This window comes from Bidens hawaiensis, unplaced genomic scaffold (genome assembly GCF_021521415.1).
Source record: "Bidens hawaiensis isolate Kalapana, Puna unplaced genomic scaffold, B.hawaiensis_p1.1 tig00036330_1, whole genome shotgun sequence".
In the NCBI taxonomy this organism is placed as follows: Eukaryota; Viridiplantae; Streptophyta; class Magnoliopsida; order Asterales; family Asteraceae; genus Bidens; species Bidens hawaiensis.
In genome coordinates this window covers 61,677-69,074 of record NW_027505406.1, presented here as the reverse complement: position 1 = coordinate 69,074, position 7,398 = coordinate 61,677, and positions in this window count along the sequence as shown.

The following is a 7,398-nucleotide window of genomic DNA, read 5'->3' as shown; positions in this document are numbered from 1 at the left end:
TGATGGGTTTGGCGGATATCGGCCTGTCATTGACCCTACAGGTGCGTAGGGTTCCTTTGTTTTTCCCCTTTTTTTATCATCTTTTCCTTACTGTCTGTTTCTTTTGCAGTGTCGGATTCCAATGAAGTGTATGTTCCACGATGGAACATACGCCGAGGAACAACCCTTCGTACCCCTGTGGAGTGCGTGGACTGGGCTCGCCACGCTGCTCCTCATGGTGCGTTGGGGGAAGCCATGGCTAGCTACCAGGAGGGTAGGCTAACCAATGAGCTTCGGGTTCTCCAGGCCCGGATGCAGCCGCGCATCGAGCTGCTTTGTCGTGAAAACGACAAGTTGAAAGCAGCTCGCGCCAAAGACGTATCTGAAGCGCGTGCTCTTCGGGAGGAGAACCAACAGCTGGCGGCAGCTGCCGCCGCCAAGGAGAAGGCCTTCAAGGCCCTCGAGGTTGAAGTTCAGGCGCGACTCGAGGCCCGTTCCAAGGCTGCCCAAGCTGTGAATGAACAGCTTCGGCTGGCCAGAGAAACTGCGCGAAACGCAACCGAGAGGGCTGCCCAGGCTGAAGCCGTTGTTGAGCCTCTGCGTTTGGAGAATGAGGAGCTGAAAGGCAAATTAGAGGCTCTCCAACGCGCTCATGATGCCTTGGCAATGGAAGATGCCAAGAAACTCCAGGAAATCCTGGACCAGAGGGGGGTGCTTGACCAAACCGAGCGGAAGCTTAAGGGCGTCGAAGAGGCTGCCGCTAAGGAAGTTTTACTTGCCAACCTTAACAAGAGCGAAGCCGAACGCGCCCATACCGAAGCTCAAGCTGCCTTCCAATGGCTTCTTCGAGAAGCGTTGCCTCAGGTATGTTTAGATTTATCTTCACGCATTTCTTTTGTAAGAAAAGGTTCTAATGTATTTATTATTTTTTTTTTTCTTTGTAGGTTGTGCGTCGGGTCTTTTCAGAGACCTCCTACGATGATGCTATGACCGCAGCCCTCAACGCTTCTCATGATGATGGGGAAAAGGCCGGCTTCATGCTTGGTCTAGGGTTTGTTGAGAAAGGCGTCCCGCCTTCCAACTTCCCTTTGTTCGATGTGGATACCGAGGCCATTTACGACCAAGCATTGAACCAATATGCCGCCTTCCCGCATCCAGTGGTGGAAAAGGTGGATGAAGTAGCTGTTGCTGATGATGGGTTAGCTGTCCTCAAAGCTTTCCTCGAACCACCCCGTTCTTCTGACGGAGCGGGTCCTAGTGGAGGCGGCCCTGAAGCTTGACCCCGAAGATCCCTTTCCATTGCTTAGACTTGTATAGATTCTCTTCTAGGCGGGTAGTAACCCGATCATTCTTGTAATATATTATTGAAATGTAAATCTTTTTTGCGTATAAGATTGTTATTTCCCTCTTTGGATTCCTTGCTTTATAAACTCATGACTTGCATACTTGGTTTAAGTTAGCAATTTTCCAAGTGTTCTAGAATAAGTTAACCTTTGAACGTGGTTGATAGTGGGTTAAAGTTTCGCTTCCTCCTTCGTGATTGTGCGGATAGAACCGTCACTTGCACTTGGTAGGATGGCTAAACTTTACCCATACCTGACCTGCGTGTCGGGTTTACTTATTTCTAAGTACTTAGGATAAGTTAACCTTTGAACGTGGTTGATAGTGGGTTAAAGTTTCGCTTCCTCCTTCGTGATTGTGCGGATAGAACCGTCACTTGCACTTGGTAGGATGGCTAAACTTTACCCATACCTGACCTGCGTGTAGGGTTTCCTTTTTTCCTTGTGATTTTTTTTTTTTTTTTTTTTTTTTAGGATAACCTTTGAACGTGGTAAATGATAGTTTAAAGTTTTGCTTCCTTATTTGTGATTGTGCGGATAAGACCGTCACTTGCACTTACAAGGATGGCTAAACTTTACTTTCATCATACCTGCGTGTAGGTTTCCCTTATTTTTAACGTTGTGTTTATGCGGGTTTTGCCGCCTTCCACACGTAACGACTTACTTCTCCCCCTTTATGTGGTAAACACCGGCACCAGTGGGGAGTTCATAAGAATAAAGGTAAACACATTATGAAAGGAGAATCATTTCCATTAGAAGTGGCTCTTGGCCTTTTCTTTACAAGTTTTGGAATTGATCTACATATAACATTTGCGTAATTGAGCTCCATTCCATGTTCTTGGGATGGGAGTGCCATCGAGCCTTTCGAGCCGGTATGCGCCCTTTCCCAGAACTTGTTTGATAACATATGGCCCTTCCCAGACTGGGGCCAACTTTCCTGGGCGCTCTTGGTTCGAAGCCTCGTTGTTACGCAGTATGTAGTCTCCTTCCTTGAAGTTGCAGAGTTTTACCCGCGTGTTGTAGTACTTTTGCATTTGTCGTTTGTAATTTTCTTCACGCACTGCGGCTAAGTCTCTGCGTTCCTCGGTTAGCATAAGATCCAACCGTCTTTCCGCATCATTGTCTTCTGGCTGACTCAAGACCCTTGGTGAGGGTAGACCAATTTCGACCGGGACCACGGCTTCCGTGCCATAAGTGAGGCTGAACGGGGTTTCCCCCGTACTGGCCTTCTTCAGCGTTCTGTTTGCCCAAAGGACGTGCGGAAGCTCGTCCACCCAGCCGGATCTGTGTTTCAAGTCTTTTCTTGATGCCTTCGACGATGCTCTTGTTTGCTCTCTCCACCTCACCATTACCTTGCGGGTGTGCCACTGAGGTAAAGGTGTGGGTGATTTGAAGTTCTTTCAGCCACTGTTGTAGCTTCTTGTCAGCAAAGTTGGTGCCGTTATCGCTCACCAAATTCTGTGGAAGTCCAAAACGACAAATTATAAATTCCCAAATAAATTTTTTGATATGCTTTGCGGTTGTTTGGGCTAAAGGTTTTGCTTCTATCCACTTGGTGAAGTAGTCGATGGCTACCACTAGGAACTGAACATTTCCTGCTGCTGTAGGAAATGGGCCTGTCACATCGATGGCCCACTTCTGAAATGGCCACGAAGAAGTGACTGGAACCAGTTCGTTTTTTGGGCGATGCGTGTTAGGTGCGTAAAGCTGGCAAGACCTGCATTTTCTGATGTATGCCAGTGCATCCGTATGCATCCCCGGCCAAAAGTATCCCGCGTTGTTTAGCTTGGCTACAACAGCGCGGGGGCCTGCGTGTACCCCACAGATGCCTTCGTGTACTTCCCTTAGGAGGTAGTCGGCATCTTGGTTGTCCACGCATCTCAAGAGTGGGCCAAGAAAGTTACGTCTGTAAAGGATGTCGTTGACGAGCTGATAATTCAGTGCTTTACAGCGTAGTTTTCTTGCCTGTGTTTTTGACTCTGGTAGTGTTCCTGCTGCAAGGTAATTTATTATTGGTGTCATCCACGTTTCTGTACCGGTTTGGATGACACAAATTTCCTTGTGCGGGACTGATGGTGCTTCGAGGAGTTCAATGCGGATGTCCTTTCCCAAGTGGGTGAAGGCTAGTGATGCAAGCTTGCTTAACGCATCCGCAGATTTGTTTTCGCTGCGCTTGACGTGTATGACTTTACAATCACTAAAATCACGCATAAGGGTTTTTGCCTGGGCGAGGTACAGGGCCATGGTGTCATTCACAGCCGTGTATGTTCCATTTATTTGGTTGGCCACCAACATGGAATCCACGTGGGCTTCTAAGTTTTTCACTCCCATCTTACGCGCAATTCTTAAACCGGCCAAGAATGCTTCATATTCGGCTTCGTTATTCGTACTTGGAAAGTCCAGCCGAATAGCGTAAGTATATTCTTGGCCTGCTGGGTTGGTTAATTTTAACCCTGCGCCTGAACCCTCGTTATTGGCTGCTCCATCAGTGTAGAGTCGCCAGACATCATTGACGTCCTGTGCTGTGGAGGGTTGAGCCTCCTCCTGGCACTCTTTTTCCCGCGAAACGGGGACTTCTGCAATAAAATCGGCCAAGACCTGGCCTTTTATGGCTGGTCTTGGTTTGTACTTAATTGCATATTCTCCCAATTCAATTGCCCATTTGGCTAGACGTCCCGATAATTCGGGTTTGCCTAGAACATTTGAGAGTTTGAAGTTGGTGAGAATGGTGATCGGGTGGCCCTGGAAATATCGTCTTAACCTGCGTGAAGCGTGTATAAGTGCTAAGACCAATTTTTCGAGGGTAGAGTACCGGGTTTCTACGTCTGTTAGTATACGGCTAACATAATAGATTGGCATCTGGATGCCCTTTCGTTCTACTAGTAAGACTGCCCCGGTTGCTCTATCTGTTGCGGAAAGGTATAGGATTAACTCCTCTCCCGCTTGTGGTGCTGTAAGCGTTGGGAGTTCGATCAGGCGTGACCGAATCTCCTGAAAAGCTGCTTCCGCTTCTGGTGTCCAGCGGAAGTGCGTTTTCTTCAAGCAGTTTCTCAGTGTTGACACGAAAGGAAACGACTTATCCTCATGGTTTGCCAAGAAGCGATTAAGTGCGACTAGTCGCCCATTCAGTGTCTGAGCCTGTTTGATGGTGGTAGGTGATTCCATTTTAACAATGGCTTCGACCTTTTCAGGGTTCGCTCTAAAGCCATATTTAGTAACAATGACTCCCAAGAACTTCCCTTCTTCCATCCCAAATGAACACTTGCTCGGGTTGAGCTTCATGTTTATCTTTCGGAGCGTGTTGAAAGTTTCTTCAATGTCTTTCAACATCGCCTCAGGCTCGAGGCTTTTGATGACCAAATCATCCATATAGACTTCCAAGTTTCTCCCGATTTGGGCATGAAACTCTTTGTCCATTAGTCGTTGGTACGTGGACCCTGCATTCTTAAGTCCGAATGGCATCATTTTATAACAAAATGTACCATCGGGCGTCCGAAATGCGGTTTTGTCCTGGTCATCAATGGCCATGTGGATTTGGTGGTACCCCTTATACGCATCCAAGAAGCATTTAAGGCGAAATGGCGCCAACGAATCCACTTTGAGATCAATTTCTGGTAACGGATAACAATCTTTGGGGCATGCTTTGTTCAAATCTTTGAAATCTATGCACATGCGCCATTGTTTGTCATTCTTCGGTACCATTACGGGATTTGCAACCCATGTTTGATATCTACTAACGCGTACGATGCCTGCGTCAAGGAGTTCCTTGACTTGGGTTCTACACGCGTTAGTTTGTTCAGGCCCCATTACCCTGCGCTTTTGTACGATTGGCGTAACAGCCGGATCGCATTTGAGCTTATGCTCCGCCTTACTTCGGGGTACACCAGTCATGTCAGCTGGTGTCCACGCAAAGATGTCAGCGTTTTTCTGCAGTAAGCGCTTGAGTAAGGTGCGGGTGGGATCAACAATTGTTGGTCCAATGGTAACGGCCTGGTCGGGGTATTTGCCATTGAAGGCCCATTTTTCCGGTTCAGTGACGGTTGGTTTAGCCTTCTTCGGTTTGGGTTTAGATGAGACAGATGCAATGCATACCTGGGGAATGCCAGAGATCATTGCTACACCCTCAGCTGTTGGCCATCCCATCATGCCGTGGACTGAAGATACCACGGCGTTGAATCTTGCCATCCCATCTCTTCCGAATAGGATGTCGTATGTGTGGTGTGGCTTTTTCATTACGACAAAATCCACGTCTTCTGTGCGTGAATGATTCCCATCAGTAAGAGTAACGGGGAAAGATAGGATACCCAGGGGTGTTTCTGTACTGCCATCAAACCCTTCCATTGAAGCGTAGACCGTTTCCAAGCGTTCCTTGTCTTCATCATCCAGCTTATCAAAGAACTGCCTGTACATCACTGTCGACGAAGCGCCGTTGTCAGCAAGAGTGCGGGAGGTGATGTAGTGCCCCAGCTGGCTTCTGATGACGATGGGGCCTTCTTTGCTGGGGCCTCCTGGCACTCGCGGGAAGCGCACCTCAGCTTCCTTCCACGCGCATGGTTCTATCACCCGTCTTTTTTTTCCTCTGACCTTGCCATGAACCATGTTGATGCTGATGTCGACGGGCTTTCGTCCGTTACCTCTGTACCGGTTGTCATTCCTTCCTCCCTTCCTGATCGATGCCACGAGATGTGCAAGCCTTCCATCCTTAACAAATGTTTCAATAATATCCTTCAAGGATGTGCACTCTTCGGTACCATGACCCTTTGTCCCGTGGAAATCACAGGATTTGCTTTGATCCGCATTAGGTTTCTGCCGGATCGATGGGGCTTTGGGCCATGGCAATTTTTCCGTGGCAAATATCTCCGTGACGCTCTTTGTGAGTGGCGTCCACCGGTGTTTTCGATTTGAAGGGTGTGTGTTGTCCCTTCCGCCAACAAGAGGGCGAGAGCTGGATGAGGTGTCAAAGTTTACCCTTGACTGCCAAATACCTAGCCTCCTCTTTTTGTTCTGCCGGGCGATCCGGACATTGTTCTCTCTTGTCCTCTGCGTGTAGAGGTGCGTACTCTGGGGAAGGTCCCTTCCCAGTTGCTTTTCCGTCTCGGCAAAGCGCTTTGCTGCCGTCATGATGGCATCCCATGTGGATGGCATGCCATCCTTACCCGTCAACGTGCGGATAAGTTCTGGGTATTCGGTGCCTTGGATGAAGGCGGCGCGAACCAGATCCTCACTTATGTTGCCGAGACTAAGCTTTTTGGAGTTGAAGCGAGTGATGAAGTCTAGTAAAGATTCATCTTCCTCTCTCACGCAGTTGAGGATCGTCCACTGCTCTTCAGTGTACTTCCTCTGTTGGCTGAAGTGCTGGCTGAACTTGTTCTGAAAGTCCGCCCAGTCATATATGTGGTGGATCGGTAAACGATCGAACCATGCCCTGGCTGCTCCGACCAGAGTCATCTGGAACATGTAGCACCACGTGGGTTCCGTCCAGTTGCTGACGGTAGCCCCCGCAATGAACCTGTTCAGATGGTCGTCTGGGTCGGATAGACCATCATAAGTGCCAATGTTTGACATTTGTTTGGCACTTCTCGGGGCGATTGCCTCCGCAATGTCTCTTGCGAATTTTGACCTTCCTGCATTTGTAGCAGTTGGTCTAAAGGTTTTGGAGAAGTCACGCGGGTTTCTCTCCGCGATTGGTTTAAAAGCTTCCCCAAAATTCCTTTTTAGTTGGACGTCCGTGTCCTTACGCTTCCCTTTCGCCTTATGGCGAGGGTTCGCGTCGGTATCAGACTCCAACTCGTCTTCTGAGTACTCGCAGTCACTGCTCATATTGAGGTGTTGGCGAGTGCTGGTGAATTCGTCAGCCTGTTGAGCTGAACGCAAGCGTTCATCCAATTCGGCTTGGAATTCTCTTTGCCGTGCTTCGGCCCACGCCTTCACTTGATCTAGTGTTTGGCGAGGGACTTTCGTTCGTTTTTCCAGTTGGGTATCGGTGAACCCCAATGGAATATTTACTCCACTTGCCCCGGCTTGGTTAGTCGGGGTAGTGTTCGTAAGGATTGTATAACCGCCGGTGTTCCCCCCAGTT